Consider the following 18,294-nt stretch of genomic DNA (forward strand, 5'->3'; position numbering starts at 1 on the left):
TCAGAAATTTATTGGAAAGGGGAGGATAAAAGAAAAAACTAATAAACTGATAGTTCCCACTTCTGCACAGCTCTGAAAGATCAGAGAGAAGGGACCGAGTTGATGATCAGATGTTGCAAGATAACAGTTGTTTTCCCAGCTTCTGTAGCTGAGAAGTTGACCTTCTTAGATGGAGTTTCAGCTGTATAGCAAAACAAAGGAAGTGACTGAATAATTTATTTAACAATTCTTCATTGCGTTCCTTACACATGTTAAGTACAAGAGATCCAATGATGAGAGACCAAAAACTACTATGGTCCTAGATTTTATGGAATGTACATTTTATAGATGACAATTAAACAAATGAAATAGCTACAAATTACAACAAATGTTAGAGGAACAAAAACACACCCTGAGCTATACAGTGGGAGAAGATATTCCTTAAACTGGTCAGAGAAAGACTCCTTCTGAGAAGAGAAAAGGCTAAAATTCTAAGGATTTTCTTTGCATAGTTAGTTATGCAAAAAGCAGAAGAAGAACATTCTAGTATAAAACCAATTAATGCTTTACACTAGAAGTGGCAGAAGGAGAGCAAAGAAAGTCTACATTTCATTTTAGTACATTCACTCTACCTGTTGTGTGGAGAATAGACTGTAGGGGCACAAAAGTGACAATAAGGAGACTGGTCAGAGACGATTGCAAGGATCCAGGAAAGGGTTTGTGAAATTCTAGGCAGTTAGTGCTGGAATAAAGCATGAAAGATGGCCTAGGAGAAGAAGATTCTACAGAAGCAAACAACCAAAGTCTTCAATCTCTACCCCAACTCAGTCTACGACAGTTGTTGTTGACAGAGACAACAACAAAGGCAGCACAAAGAAAGAAAATAGGCACAATAAGGAATCCCTGCCCTCTCAGTGAGAAGAAAATATAAGACCTTGGTAGGAAGAGTCTCCAGGTTGCCAAAATGTTACAAACTAAGACAGTGCTCCAAAGTAAGGTCCTGCTTGGGAACCACTACCTCCACCTCTGGCTATTTAAATTTAAATCAATAAAATGTAATAAAATTAAATTCTAGTTTCTCATGTTCACAAGTCACATTGTGAACTATAACACATGTGACTTGTGACTACCATATTGAATAGAACAGATTCATAGAACATTTCAATCACTACAGAAAGTTCTATTAGACAATGTTGCTTTAAAAGGCTAAGATGTGAGTAATAAACAAGGGAAAATGCCATCTCATGAGATAGTCCCTAAAGAAATTAATATTTATTATTTTCTGGCACATAAATTATACCTAAAGCTAAAGTGAGTGGCCTAGGACACATTTGTTATGCAAGGAAGCAAGAGTAGAATGTGTTGTGGGCTTCCATGAGAGGAAGCCTGGAAAAACAGATACAATATAAAGACAGGTGAGAAGGGAATTGAGGGTGCTGATGTGAGTCATTTCATTGCCTGATACAAGGGATCCAGGGCCAGCAGGAACTTAATTAAAGCCCAGTTAATTCTGAGAACTGAGAGTGGTACAGGAAGGGGAGATCTGCAAGTTAGTCAATACTGAATCCAGTAAGGGAGGTAAGGATAGAGATGAGAAAGGTGGAAAGTGAGTCCAGAAAAGGGTATTTCATGGTCTGAGTTATTGAAGAAGAAATAATCTGCATGATGTTGAAGCCAACCTGTGGCCTTACTTTTGGCAGCTGGAATGGAGATGAAGATTATATTTAAACACTGTAAGGCTAGGATTTGGGAAGAATCACCAACATGGATTGTTTTAACTTCAACCTTGTAGAAAAATAGCATAATGAATCCCAATGGACTTTTCTCTTAGTATCAACAAAAACTTAGGTCAACTCTCATCAACATGAACTTTAATGCCACCATTGAAGACATTGGAAAAGCTTGGTGTAGAGAAGGAATAGTAGGAACAGAGGATAAAAATAGAAAAGAGATGGGAAGGTACTTCTCCACTGGGCAATAGGAGAGTTGGTTTCAAAAGAGGAAGAATGCTTTCAAGTAAATGGATGGAACTGGAGAACATCATTCTGAGCAAGGTTAGCCAGGCTCAGAACACCAAAAATCGTATGTTCTCCCTCATATGTAGACTTTAGATCTAGGGCAAATACAGCAATGTGCTTGGGCTTGGGTCACATGATAAGGGGAGAGCACACACGGGTGGTATGGGGATAGGTAAGAAACCCAAAACATGAAAGTATTTGATGTCCCCACTGCAGAGCAAGTAATACAGAAACCTTAAAGCAACACAGGTCAGTATGAGAAGAGGATCAAGAACTAGTGAAAAGGTCAGTTAGAGATGAATCAACTTGGGATGTAACAGATTTGTACATGGAAGCAATGCTAGGACTTTCTCTGTATAACTATCCTTATCTCAACTAGCAAAAATGCTTTGCTTTTCTTATTATTGCTTATGTCTTCTCTTCAACAAAATCAGAGATAAGGGCAGAACAGGTTCTGCTTGGAAGTAAGGTGGGGTGGGGGGAGAGGGAGGGGGTGAGGGGTAGGGGGGAGAAATGGCCCAAACGATATATGCACATGTGAATAAAAATAAATAAATAAATAAATAAATAAATAAAAAGAGGAAGAATGCTAATGCAGGAACAAAGAAAAGCAACCAGTACAACATCTGGCACAAAACTCAATAAAGTAGAAAGTGGAAGGGGATAGACAATGGAAATAGCAAGGAATTCCCTAGTCCATCTCTCTTCATCTGTGGGGAATGTAAGTAGCAGGAGATAGGCACAAATCCTTTGGAAAAGCCTTCAAATTTTTAAAAATGTAGGTTATAGCAATTGATAGATTATAATCACAATACTTCAACCATGCAACATTATGTCAACAAAATGTTGAGCAAAAACAACACAGCAGAGAAGTTTGCTCCCTGTGGATATATGAAAATAAAACATGCTACAAAGATCAATTTCCATTAATGTGACTCCCACTGGCCCTCCATCATCCTTTGCTTTGTTCTGATCAGCTGACATCATCAAGCCTACAATTCCAGCTACTCAGAAGTCAGAAAAAGAATCATGAGTTCAAGGCTAATCCCTGGCAAAGTTAGCAAGATCTCATCTCTAAAACAAAATACAAGCAAAAGGGCTGGAGGCCCTGGGTTCAATCCCCAGTACTCAAGAAAAAAAAAATCAGCCTCACCTACCTAATTTGTAATCAATAACCACAAAAATTCTCCTTGAGCCAGTGAGCTAACTCTTTCAGGTTAAGTGGGAATGGCTGTAAGTGCATGGTGCTATGGTGCCTAAAGGGCCTTCAATAGTTTGGTGTGATTCTTTCCATTTTAATAGAAATTTGTAGGTGACAAAGTCCACAATCATATCCAAAGCTGGCTTGAAAGTTGATGTCTTAGAACATTCTTAGTCCTAAAAATCTAAACACATAGGAATACTTTACATATGTTTGTTTTTAAAAAGATTCTACACTTACCTTCTTTTTCTTACAGAAAAAAAAAAAACACCCAAGTCTTCTGACCTTCAGAAGTTCAGTGTTTGGTTCTCTAAGACACTTCTGGTTCAGTGTCAGTCTGTGGGTCTATTTGAGGATGGGTACCACTAATACATGTGGTTTACATTAATGCTATTCATGATGCTTATCCTCACTCTCTGCAGGAAGCAGCTTCGCCATATGGTTTTCATGTTTGTGTCTTGCTAAAATAACATTCAGAAGTCCCATTCTAAAGAACTCATCAAATGCCATGAAAATAAAACACATGCCCCTGCATTTGTTATTGAAAAGGCCATTTTCAGAGTAGGAATTCTTCAACAGTACACTCAGAACTAAATATAAAAATCAGACACCTTCTCAAGCCTGCCTTGAGATTTGAGATCAGCTGATACCTGCAAAACAAAACAGAAGCTTGGAAAAGAGAATTTCAGAGGAGTGTTTGGTGGCTTTAAAGAGGAGAGCAAGTGATTCAGTGCAAAAAGGGTAAATTTCCACAGCACCTTCCTAACTGTGAGGACATTGTGCATATCTCAGGCGGATACTAAGTGGTGCAGTAAAGCAGCAAATTAGAAGAATGTAAATTCTTTAGTAGGAATTGCACGCAGGGGAAAAATGCCTCCTAATGCTCATATTTGTTTTCATGTAAATAATGTACACTCTTCCTAAAATCAGACTGGCATGGGGCTAAGTAAGATATCAAAATCTATAATAGATAGTGTGCTGGACTCCAAAATGGCAGGACACAGTTTTCTTCCTTCTTGGGTACAGTTCTTCTTGGCAAATGAGAAAAACCTAGCAACTGAAATCCAGCAGTTTCGGTCTTTGCTTCCTCTTATTCTTGGTATGCATATGTGTGTGTGTTCTCATTCTCTCTCTTTCTCCTTCTCTCGGATTTCTTATTACACTCAATTGTATGCTAATTGGTTGAGTGATCCCAGATGATACCATTTCTATTTTAACTGGTGTAACTGCTATTGTTATTCCTTCCTCATCCTTCTGTTTGTCCACCATGCACAGATGTGTCAGTGGTCAGAGCTCTCCCCACAGTTAATCAGAACCTCACTGTCCCACAGTCAGTAAAGTGAGTGACTTGTGATCTCTATTGTCTGTTAGGACACAGGCTCAAGCCCCATCTCTAAAATGTCTTTAACCGGATTTTTTTTTTCTTTTTTTGCATTACTGAGGATTGAACTCAGGCCCTCAAGCTTGCTAGGCAGGTATTCTACCATTTGAGCCACATCCCCAGTCCTTTTGCTTTTAGTTTTTCTCACAGAGGGTTTGGAGCTCTTACTCAGTTGACCTTTGGCCTTAATCCTCCTACCTCCACCTCTGGAGTCACTGAGAGTATAGGGCATGCACCACCATGCCTGGCCCTATAACTGGCTTTCTATCAGCCTTACCTTCTGTTCTCTGAACATAACAAAAATTTTGGCACTTGCAGACTACATCTCAAAATTTAACACCTAATTGCAACATGATATGTATTGTCCACCAGGAACATTATTCTCCACAAAGTTAAGCTCACTTGCCTCCTAAGGTAGCTTCTCAGAGATATTGTTGTGGATCACAAGACATTGTTTGTTACCTCTATCTCCATCCTGGCAATTAGGAGGTCCAGGGAAGCTTATGACCAAGGAGCCAAAACAAGAAAATTAGCAAGACTGACAACACTGGGCTCACAAGGGAGTCCACAAGGAGGTTTAAGATGTCCAGGGAAGACACTTGCTATTTTGAGGAAGTCCAGAGATCCCTGTAAAGTGGTATGCGAAGTGGGATCAAAAGATGAGTAACAGCAGGATAAGAATTGGAATAGAGCCCATCTCAGGCAGAAAACCAAGGTCAAAGTGTGTTAGGAGATGAGAGGGGGAACTCAAGGAGAACAGCAAAACTGGGGCCAGAAAACCAAAGAAAGCATGATGTACAGTTGTCCTTGGTCTCCATGGCATATTGGTTCTAGGATCCCATGGATACCAAAGTCCGTGGGAGTTGGAGTCCTTTATACAAAATAACATGATATTTGCTAGTAACTTATACACATTCTCTTATATATTTTAAATCATCTCCACATTACTTACAATACCTAATACAGTATAAATTCCATATAAATAGTTGTTATGCTGTATTGTTTAGGGAATAATGACAAGAAGAAAAAATCTGTAGGTATGCGGTACATATTCAATTAAAAAAAAATGTTCCTTCTGTAGTTGGTTGAATCTGTGGGAGCAAATCCCACGAATATAAAGGGGCCACTACATTCAGAGACTCTCAGTGGCTATATGTTTAGGTTGAAACTTCTGAAATTACTAACCTTCAACTAGAAATTCCTGGCATAAAAATACAGCTTTTCATGCAATATGAAAATATGATAATGTTATTTTTCTTTGTTATTCCCCAATCATGCTCCTTATAATTTACTTTAAAATACTTTCTCATAGACAGTGATTGTTAGGTAGTTTTTATCTACCTGGAGGGAGAGAGAACCACTGCCCTAATTGAGACATTCATTCCAGGGTGGTTAGATAACATTTTGGAAGATTCTAAAGAAAGTGTTACCCTCCACACGAGACTCTACCAACACTCCAGCTATCTTTATAGCTGATCAACTCCAGAAATTTTCTTGGTTAACAACATGGGTGTGAGAAATGATTTTTCAATGGTGAGATGAATGGTGATCAAGATGTGCAAGCATTCCCACTCATGCATGAACAGGGTGTAAGAATCCAATAAACCAGATAGCCTGAGCAATTAGGACCTATGCCTGAGGCCTAATTTGGAAATTGTCCTGGATCCAGCTGCTGAATCAAAAAACTGTCCTACTCTGAATTTGGCTAGGATGTTAACTGAATGCCTCTTTGTGTTTAGTGAACCATTCATGCAAGGAGCTGGTGGAGCTCTCAAAGAGACCTAAGGCTAAGACATTATCAAGTTTATCAAACAGGTTATATGACTCCTTTTGTGCTTCTTTCCAAAAAAAATGTTTGTATATGTGGAAGAGATGTATTACCCTCACCAACCTGCAACTATTGGAGGCCAGTAATACTTTCTTCAGACAGTTTAATCAGATAATCAAATTGGCTTAGGTCAGTTCAAAACATCCATCTCTGCACAGTGTTAGGCATGCAATAAGTGGTCAAATTTAATTAAATTAACAGTTTGACACATGCAGAAATTACAGGATTGTAGGTACACATAGGCTAATAAGAAGAAGCTAGAAATGTTTGGGGAAGGTACTTTCTAAGTAAATATAGAGAGCAGTTTCTTCCCTAAGAAGTCCCTGGTACAGAATCAGAATGAACTCTCCAGTCCTGACCTGCACTATGAAATCATATCATTTAAGAACAGTTCATTAGTTTGTCCTTGGATACATAGAGAGGACAACACTTTACAAAACATCCATTCCAGCCCCTCAATTAATATATGAAGAAGCTGAGACCCATAGAGCTTTCTCCACTTGCCACCATTATCCCACTGCTCTGTGAACATTAGTGTCACAATCCAGATTTTCTGACTCCTAATAAAGGTGTTCTTTTCACCATTCAGTGGCCCTCATGTGTATGTATCATAATCCCCTGAATGGCTTGTTAAAACACAGATTGCTGGGTACCACCCCTGAGGGGATGATTCAGTAAGTCTGATTAGACTAGGGGAAGGAAGACTGTTGAGATTTGTGTTCTCACCCACTTTCTGGGTGATGCTTCTGCTGCTGGACCAAGGACTACATTGTTGAGAACTCCCACACAACATAGTCTTTCTTGTTTCTTAACCACCAAACACATCTATCTCTTCCTGCATAGTTTGGGTCAGCTCCACTTACAGAACCTATAACCACTGATTGAACCAAATATCCCCAAAATAGCACTACATCTTCATGACAGATGAAGCTCCAGGCCCTGCATTCTCATCACACGTTCAATAAATGGTCCACCTTCACAGAACTTCATGGACATGTTTTATTTATTTTTCTTTTTTTGGAACATAGGATGTCTGAGAGGGTGTAATACAAGTTGAGTCTGGAAAATCTTCTAGAGCCAGATCACAGAGGACCTGGAATGGTGGATTAAGGAGTAGTGCCACAAACTCTTCCCAGTTTTAACACTGGAAAACATCTCAGTATTGGGCAAACCAGGATAGTCATTCATCATATAAAGTATGGAGTTCCACATGCCTGTGTTACTATGCTCTGTTCTATCACCACATCAGGCCCAGGTAGACAAAGATAATACCCCACTCCAGACCTTCATGGTCAACTGAAGGAGAAAGACAGATAGTGAACAAGTTACTTTCTATATGACATATACTTTTAGAAAGTGTTTCTGCACCAGGGTTATAGGAAAATCATTGTATATTGGGAGACCAAGAGATTCAAGGAAATTTTCTTTTCAGTAATACAGAAGGTTGAATAGGTCCACAGGCAAAAGGGTAGGCAATAAATACTGAGAAATAGTTCTCAACTGTGGAGGGGAGAATAAAACTGTAGAATGAACTGGACATGTTTGGGGTTTGCTTACATTACATACCACATGCCTTGCACACTGAGAATCACCAGAGCAGAGGGAGAAACTGAAGGTACAAAAGAGAGAAGGAATAATCGATAGAGATAGTCACAGAAGAGGCAAGAGGAGAGGAAATCCACAGCAGAACTAGAGTGGTTATTCACGGATAAGAAGAGCACTGCACCTTGCTCAGAGACCACAGAAGGGATGTGTCCCTGTGATGTCCCTTGTCTCTCTGTTCTAAGCCCTTTAATTCCTGGACTCCAGGAACTCATTGCTCTCCTTCTTTGAATCCCAGAGTCATCTATTAGTGCTGCGTAAACCTGAGGAAATCATTTCATTTCACTGAGTCATAATTTGCCTATTTGTAAAATAGAGGTAGAACTACCCCCTGAAAAGTTCTATGTATAGCTCTTTCTTTCATTTCTGTGTGATTCTTAATCTTTTAGAAAAGGCCTACAAAGCTATAGATTCACTTTCTCTGGTGAAAAACGCCTATCAATTTTGTATACCTTTTAAGGGGTTATCTGACCTATCGGAGCCCTTCATGGATTTCCCCAGATTAAGACAGCAAGCTTTAGAGTAGAAATCTTTGAAAAAAAATTTGCTATTCAATTTACTAAGGATTGAGAGAATTATCTAATTTTTATACATTTATATTCTCATTGTGAGACTATAAAGTACATAACATTTGTGCTGTAGTGTATGTACATTTTAAGGTAAAGATAATATATATTTTTCATTAGTGGATACTATTTATGTTACTACTCACTAAGAAAAATTCTTCTTCTAAGTGACTACAGCTTAAGTAAAGAAAGCACTAGAATTTCAGAGTGCCCAGAACTTCAGGGGACATTGGCAGATAATAACTTAGGGACTTCCTAGACTCTTTGTGGTACCTCCCAAACCACCCTCATAATGCTACTGCCTGCTTTTTGTCTACGTGGACATAGCCCTGAGAGGAAGGAAGGACGAGAATGATTAGTATTATCCTAGCCCACAAAGACAAAGAGAGAGGATTTATTGCCGCTGAACACTTGAGACCTCCATCCCCTGCCATCATCCATTCCCCCTTAAACAAATGCTGGTTGTCATCATCCAGTTATTGTTACTATGCAGGGCAGATCGTCTGATGAATCGAAGCTGATGAAACACTCCTCTCAAGTAAAGAGACTAAACTATTCCCAGGTGGCCTGATTTATTTCCTGGAAGTTGTGGTTTTCCAAGTGGAACCCAGATCACTGAAAAGCATTCCCTCATTGCATTGGGATGGAAAGTTAACCCTGAATAGTACACATATCCAAAGCAGGAACTCAGGGATGGTTACAGGTGTACAGCAGGTGACCAAAGAAGAAATGAGAGCATTCCTGTGAGTATATTTTCAGCAGCACCCTCAACCTTGAATATGTGTAAGAATTCCCTGGAGAACATATGAGAACACACTTTCCTGGATCCCATCTCCAGAGATTCAAATTCTCCAGGGTAAAGACTATAAATTTACAGTTCTAATAAGATCGCAAGTGGTGTTTGTTCTGCTGGGGCAGCAATCACTCTTTGATTGACACAGCCTTACTAGATGAAACCAAGCCAGTGTTAAATCAACAGCAACACCCCTGCAAAAACAGTCTCTCTCTCTCTCTCCCTCAATATACACCTACTTCCACCACTTTAATTTTCTGGCTGCTAGAATGATCTTTCCAAAACCTAAATATGTTATTATTTTGTTCAAAATTATGTTAATTCTACAATAGAATTCAAATGGCATAATAAAATGGCACCATCAAGTAGGTAGTACCAAAAGCCAATGTTGTTTCATTTTATATTGTTTACAGTCCCTAATTGTGCCAGCACAGACATACATGCATCTTCCCAGGCAAGCTGAACTTTTTCCGCCTGAAGATGCTCAGGGTCCTGCCAAGTCATATCAGGACGGTGAGATGATACTCACCAGCCACACAGTTTCTTGTTGGTTCTACTTCATTAAGACACCTTCCCACAGCACATACCACCTTAGTCTCAACAAAGGTAGGATGATGTTTTTTCTTCCTTTAATTGATTTTGACAAAATGAAAGAATTTCCTTCCCCAAGGAGTGTTAAAGATATGCAAGAAGAGGAAAAAAAATGTTTCATATTAGCCCAGGTCATCCTAACCAGAAGACATTTGTTTCTAAATATCACTTAGTAGTACACTGTGAGAATTGACAGCCCTTGCTGATTTGGTCTTCATACCATAGCCACGCCTCTGCAAGTTATTCTGTAGGTTTTCTTCAAGTCAGTAAGCATCAGTCACCTACATCTGTCACCTTGTTAACAGTGCTACTGTGCTGATGTTGCCAGAGTCTTAGGCCAGAATGGGGCCTGACTTTGAGGGGGGTTCCAACAAACAAGGTCTGGCTACTTGCCCCAAAAGAAAATGAAACAAAAAATGTAGTAGAGAAGGAATTTTAATCAGCATAGATATACCAGGAAAATAAGAGTAGTAGCATCCTCATCTGTCTTCAGGAGTTCCGACATGAGCTTCAGGTTTAAATAGGGAACTGGGGCAGAAGATGAAGGTAAGCATTATTCATCAATCTTGGTCAAACCATGGATGGTTGATCACTATCTCAGGTCTGATTCTATGAGGTCCTAGAAAAGTTGTTACTGCTTGACGCAGCAATTTGGTTCCCATTATGAACGACTGCTCCTGCTTAAGGGGTGCAGCCTAAATTCCTGTCATGGGGTAATTCTCCAACTTAAAGGGAACAGTCTCATTATGGAGTGATCTGTCTGCAAGGATGCTGTTCCTGGCAGGTTGGAGGCAATGATCAGAGGCATCCTAGATGCTTCTTTGGGGATCTGGAATAAAATATTTACAGTTGACAATCTGTTGATTATAATGCCCCTGCAAATCTTAAAAGTATCTCAATTCCTTTTATCTTGGTTCCTTCAATTTTGAAGGCAGACAAAAGGAATTAGGTAAATTTAAGGCTAATAAATTTTATATTATCAGTTTTTAGGCAGGCACTCTTTAAGTGACTACCATGTCCATGTGCAGAGTTGAACAGGAACCCAAAGTTTAAGGTAACGAAGGAGACAGATACAAAATGAAGTAAGAGATGTCAAACTTTTACCTTGCTTTTGTTTACCCATTGGGCATCTGCAAGCCTAAGTGAAAAGCCAAGTAGCCTCTGAGTCCTTGTTACTCTTAGAGGAGGAGAAACTGAAACACTGTCATAATTGTGGAAGACAAACACGCTTTGAGGTTGTCCACCAATATCTCTGGAAGGAATTCTGCCTAAAAGATAGTTTTACTTATGTTTACTTATGTAATTATAACATAACAAGTAGAGACAGAAAAAAAACCCTTACAAATAAACAAGCAAATAATTGAGAAATCAGATTCTCTTGAAGAAAGCCTAAGAAATCTTTACTATGACATCCTGTAACAGGTATTCAAAAGCTGCTTTTACTAAAAAGCACTGACTCCTTGCTTAGGCCCATAAATTATATAAAAGCAGGACCAAAGCTTGGTATCTCTGTCTTCATTTTGTATCGGTCTTTGCTCTAAGCCTTCACCTTGTAGCCATCTTAGGTTCCAGAAAAGACAGGAGTGACACATCTGTACAATGCAAACTGCCTCTAAGGAAAGTACCATTCATGGCCACTGCAGGACAGACCATCTGCCAGGCAGCAATAACTCTTATTGTAACAAAGCTCCACCTGATCAATCTTGACAATGATCTACCGGACCACCTGTGGCTGCCACCTATGACCACAGGAACATACCTGTGACTGGGACTGCTTAATAATATGCATACTTCTTCCTCTGCCCCCAATTCTTCCTTTTCTCTTTAAAACTAAAGCAAATGTCTATATGGGAAAGATGGGTTAAGAGGCTATCTTGGCTCTTCCTGAGTGTGCTACATCAATGGAATTTCTTTCTCTGCCCTCCACTTGTCTCTTTATAGGGCATATTGAGGGGAGTGGCCAGACCTGGTATATGGAACACTGGAGATTGAGGCCTGGGATCTAAAACTCCTGTAACAATCCTTCCCAAGAAATTGTGGCTGAACTCTCAGTTCCCATATTCTAGACACAACCCTCCCTCAGAACCTGTCTCCACCGTCTGGCGCCTGCATTTATAATACAAACAGCACCATGTTCAAGAACCTTAATTCTTAAGTTTTAGATTTTTATTTCAAACAGATAAGATTTTCTGTAAAGAATACACTGATCTGGTCAAATATCGTAGCTTTATCGTAGGACTTAGCGCTTATTAGAGTAGACTCTAGATAAGAGACCTGGTGCACATACATACACACATACCTTCATAACACACATTCACACAATGAAACAACTGGCTTTCTGTATTAACAGTTTCCCAGGTCCTGTATTATCTTTCAAAATAATTGTATGCCCAGCTGCCTTTACATTGTCATTTGGCATCTCTAAATGGGCCCTTCTTTTTTGAGAAGGGTTACATCATGACTCAGCCACTTAGATAATCTTACTAATTAGCATTCTGCCTGCCCATTAACAGCATTAAGAACAACTGGAACTCTACATACTTCCTGGATTTCCAAACAGAACTTCCAGCGTCAAGGACATTTGTTGTTGCCTAATCCTGACTAACTTCTGTCCTAGTTAATACCCCAGAAGAAGCCCTCTCTGTACCCTTGACAGAGAAGACATCATTTTATATGACCTCTAAATTGTCAGCATCCTAAACTGTATCACCTGTACAAAAACACAACTCTAAATTAAAATTCTGTGTCAGGAGGAAAACATTAACTGAATTGCAAGTGTTCTTATGAGCCTCATTTAACTCAGGTGTATAAAGTTGAGAAGGCAAATTTACATACAGCTCATTTTGAGTTTGGATTTTGTTAATATTATTATTTTTTTTTTTGGTGGGAGACAGGTTCTATATATTCATAACTATGAAAGGGCTATAACTAAAATGTAGATGTAAAATTACTAAATTAAAATTTAACATTTGCTCTAGGGCAGTGGGGAAAAAAAGAAAGCTGGTTAAATATTGAGAAAACAAAACTCTGTGGATTGCATGCTATGCAAACTTCTCAGGTTTCCTTTATTCAAAGGGGAAACCTAAACAGCTGCTTCATTGAAAAGGTGATTTGAAGCAATGCTGTTAGCATTATTAATTCATTTATTTTATGTACCCCATTGCTGTAAAAATAATGAGAGAAAAAGGAGTCACTGCATTATTGCAGAGAAACATTAATAGTCATTCATTCAACAAATAATGTTTGTGCAGTTTGTCCTGTTTGTATGCTGATGATCTAGAAAAGAAAGTCATGATTTCTAACATAAAAGAATTCATCATCGAGAGGAAAAACAATCAGGAGAGGAGTGACATAGTAGAAGTAGGCAGACATGACCAGAACAAAGAGACTCGTCCATAGGCAAGGGAGTTGGTAGGTCAGGGGATGGTTCCAGAACAAAATGACTCAGGAAATGAAATCTGTGCTATTTTGTTATGAAAGCCCTAGCAAACTAAAATGCCTTTTTTCTAGAGAAGGAGAGATGAGAATAGTTCCTCAAAATTACACAGAAAGTACCAGAATCAGGATATGAGACTGGATCTCTTTGACCCAGAGAGTCTCTTAACCCCCAAACAGGTGAGCCCCTACCTACCAAAGTGTACCCTTGCCTACTCAGGTGTACCCTGAGTCCCATAAGGAATGACCCTCTTTGGATAGCTTCCTAGTTCCTGCATGATTTTCTCTTTAGCAAACTCTTATTAAATAGGAGCTTGCACGCACAGTGTACTCATTAGTATGGCAAATTCTGTGTAGGACTCAGTCAGAGAAAGGCCATGCCCTGAGGTCACAGTTTCATGGGAGATGAAAAGTAGCAGTTAAAATAGCAACCTAACGAGTCAAGTGAATGAGAAATGACTAGAGCAGTTAACAAAGAGCTGTCTACCTTCCCACTGCCACACCCTCACTCCTACCTCATCCACTGCCACTGTTTCTGTCCCCATCACTGATCTAAAATGGCACTCATCAAGCTCTCCTAGTTTCCAAATCCAATGGACACAATTTAGTTATTTTATATGGCACATTTTTAGCTTTGAAAACACTTGCCATGCTTTCCTCCTGAAAACACTCCTCTCCCTTATTAGTGTAAAGATTTTCTGATTTTCCTCCTTTTTTTTCCTGACAATTTGTGTTTGATATCCTTTTCTGGATCCTTCTGTTTAGCCCATCTTTTCATATTGGTAGATCTTGGATTATGTTCTCAGTCCATCTCTTTTCTCCCTACACTCTCACCTTTGGTAATGGTCAGTTCTATGTCAAGCCCTACCTATGACTCCTAGATTTATATCTCCAGCCCTGACCTGGTTTCTGAGCTCTAGACCCATGTATCCAACTGCCACAAAAATGAACATAGCAACTTCCTCCCAAATCTATCCCTTCTCCATTCCAATTCTTGGCAAGTTGCATCCAGTCACCCCAGCCAGAGCACAGGATGTGTTTGTTTGGGAAGTTCACAGTTACAGTTATGGGATTCGTGTTTCATCATTTCTTTTTAGTGATACTGGGGTTTGAACTCAGGGCCCTGAGCTTGCTAGGCAGGTGCTCTACCACTTGAGTCACTCTGCCAGCCCTAAATTTCATTTCTTAAATAATTTGAGCTCCAGTATCCTCATTCATAAAAATGAAATTGATAATGCCCACCTGAAGAAACTTTTGTGAAGATGCAGTTTGTAAGTTCCCCCAAATTATAATCAGATTCAATAGCTGGCTAGAAAAACTCATGGAGCTCAGAATAACCTCATTAAGCTCAAAGTTACATTTATTACAACATAAGAGTACAGACTAAGTCTGTAATCCCTGCTACTCAGGAGATAGAGACAGGAGGATCACAACTCAAGATTGGTCCCTGAGCAAAAATGCAAGATCTTACCTGAAAAATAAGAGTAAAGCAAAAAGGGCTGGGGGCTGGTAGAGCGAGCAGAAGGCCTTGAGTTCAAACCCCAGTGTGAAGAAGAAGAAGGAGTGGGGGGAATATGCTGTGATGAACATTGGCATACAAATTTGTTTGAATCCTATTTTCAATTCCTTTGGGTATGTATCTAGGAATGAAATGACTAGGTCACATAGTAATTCTATGCAATAATTTTTAAACATATCTGTATCTACTGTTCCCCCTCCTCTGGTTGAACCCTGGCTCATTCAAAGCCTTAGAATAGGAAAGAGAAAGAAAGAACATGACACTTACAGAACTAAGTTAATCCATGTTTGCTCTAGGGTAAAAATATTTTTTGATGTAACATTACTGGTGTAGCTGAAACTCTCACCTTCACTTGCTCATTCCCTCCTTCTCTTCTAGGGATATTCTGCAGCTGGTATGCACCCTTTCTAGTCCACATTCACTCATTTTCAGTATAAGTAAATATCTATAAACAACTGAATGCTATTTTTTGGGTTTTAGAAATTTACATAACATAACATTTTATTTTTGCCTTACTTTTTATACTGGTGTAATTTATACAAACTTTCATAGATTTTTTTAGATGTAAATCTTGGCCCTCGATTTTAACCTCTGAATAGCATTCTACTATAAAAATATGCCATTCTTTTTTATATTATCCCTTTTTGATTCTAATCTTTCTCTATTTTCAAAGAATATTGCAATGGATTCTTTTGCATGCTTCCGATGAAAATGTGCAAAAATTTAGGATATAATTAAAGTTGTTTGAAAGTTGATGAGATTTAGATAAAATTGTTCTTGTCAGACCCAGACAAAATTAGAGTGGTGAAATAATGAAGGGAGAGGGCTCATGCCCACAGGTCTGAAATAGACACAGTTTCAAGGACTTTCAAAACGTCCTACCAGAGATTCCTTTTCATTCTATATGCATCTCATGGTTTGCATGCTTACAATATGTACAGATTTCTTTTAAAAGCTGTTTGTCTTGAACATTTTAAAAGACTGCAACAACTCAGACAAAATGCTTTGAGCAGAACATTTGCCCAGACAAGTCCCCTCCTCCAATGGGCTGATGCCAACCTCTGTTTCCTGTCTCCAAGGCCAGTGAACTCATATCCATGGGGCTTATGTAAATTTCTCCCTTTTTGCCTTTGAAAGCTTCTTCCTGCCCCCAACCTTTTAAAGTATGCCCATACTTTACCATGGCACAATATCCCCATTGCAGTGCTCTGCTATTCCCCAGGAAATATCTTCATTTTTTGGAGTTACTCAGATTGACAGTTGGAAACTTTTTATTCTTTTATCTGTATTCAATAAGACATTTATGTCATCCATTGGATTTTTAATTACAAAGATTATTTTTTGAGAACTTTTATTTGGCTCCTTTTTCTTTTTTCAAATGTACCTTTTTTTTTTTTTACATATTTTCCTATTATTTCATTGTGCTATTCCCTCTATATAAAGGCAGTTGTATAAAAAAGAGAAGAAAGTTAAGAAAAAAAGAAGATGGTATTGGCAGTACTTGGTAACTGAACATGACAAGTAGAGGAACACACTCTCAGGTACAGAGTGCAGGTGCACTGGGAGGAGGGATTTCTTCTTCTTTGGGAAAGACTGTTCTGCTCTTAAGGACTTCAACTGTCTGGATCAGGCCTACCCAGATTATCTCCAATGACCTTCCTTATATGAAGTGAACTGATTATAGATTTTAGTCACACTACAGAATACCCTAACAGCAACATTTACATTAACTTTTTGATTGAATAACTGGCAGTAACCTAACCAAGTTAACAGTAAAACTGAACATCATGTCATGGTTTTTGTCATGGGTACATCTTCCTGTCCTTGACACTGACATGCATTCAAATAACAAGTTCCAGAGGGTCAAAAGTATCACAGAAGCATTTTGAAAAATATATATTATTTATTTAATTGTAATATGAGGCTTGTGTGTGGAATAACAACTGTGGTTTTAATATCTCCTAACAAAGAATGCCTGCTTATGGATTTTTAAAGCACGTAGAAAACTAGTGCCCATCAACAGATATGTGGATAAAGAAAATGTGGTATAACTACATCATGCAGTCTCATTCTGCCATAGGAAGAATGAAACTATGTTCATTTGCAGGAAAATGAATGGAATTGGAGATCATCATGTGAAGTGAAATAAGCCAGACTCAGAAAGACAAATATGGCATGTTTTCTTTCATATATGGAATCTAGAGTTAAAAGAAAAAAGACAGAAAAGTAGAAGGAAGACTTTTTGGGAAGAAGAAGAGGATCAGTGGGTAAAGATAAATTGAATATGATCAAAGTACATAATATACATGTATGAAAATGACACAGTGAAATTCATTATATTGTACAAACAATATACACAAATAAAAAAAAGAAATCATACAAAAAAACAAAGTGCCCAGCATAAATTCTGCATTTGTCCTTAATAAAAATTATGTGGCAGGCATTGAGCTTACATTGAGAATATTAAAATCAAAAAGGCACAAAACCTGGCCTCAGGATGTTCACAGTCTGCTGCTATTTACACAACACTACAGCACGATCCTTCCCCAACCACCAGATGACAAACTCCACTAGCCACCTGGGCTCAGATGTCTGTGCTAATACCCTTCACTGACCGGCTATGGATTCTCGGGCATCAAAGACTATCAGTTGTAAAACTCAGCACAAAAAATTTAAAAGTGGGGTAACTATAGATAACAGCTGTGTACCATATATTCCAAAAAACTAGAATTCTGGCTTGGTGGTGCATTCCTCAATCCCACTACCCAGGAGGCTGAGGCAGGAAGATCACGAGTTTGAGGCCTACTCACTATATAGTGAGTTCAAGGGCAGCCTGGGCAACATAGAGAGACCCTGTCTCAAAATAAAAATAAAAAAAAAGGGCTGGGAGCCTGACACCAGAGACTCACACCTATAATCCTAACTACTCAGGAGTCCGAGATCAGGAGGATTGTGGTTCAAAGTCAGCCTGGAAAACAGTTCTTGAGACCTTATCTTGAAAATACCCAATACAGAAAAGGGCTGGCAGAGTGGCTCAAGTGGTGGACTGCCTATGTGGCAAGTGTGAGACCCAGAGTTCAAACCCTAGGACCGCCAAATAAAAGGACAGGGAATGTTAGTTCAATGGTTGAGCACTTGCCCACCTTACACAATCCCCAGTGCTCTCCCTAACACACATACACAGCTACTAAAGAATGAAAAATGTTCGAGGGGGTAGGTATGCTTACCTGATTTAAGCATAACATAATATATACATGTATGAAACATCACATTAATGGGTGTCCCATTGATATGTATGATTTTTATGTTTTTATTTATCAGTCTAAAAATAAATTTTAATTTTACAAATAATAAATGACTAGATTAGAACTTTTTTAAAAA

General features: G+C 38.8%; 1 pseudogene; it reads left to right on the top strand.

Annotated features, from left to right (window-relative positions):
• The first annotated feature begins 9,808 nt into the window (after positions 1 to 9,808).
• Positions 9,809 to 18,294, top strand: part of LOC109700577 (RNA polymerase II subunit A C-terminal domain phosphatase SSU72 pseudogene) — a 36,217-nt pseudogene continuing 27,731 nt past the window's right edge.

Source organism: Castor canadensis, chromosome 4 (assembly GCF_047511655.1).
Source record: "Castor canadensis chromosome 4, mCasCan1.hap1v2, whole genome shotgun sequence".
Classification (NCBI taxonomy): Eukaryota; Metazoa; Chordata; class Mammalia; order Rodentia; family Castoridae; genus Castor; species Castor canadensis.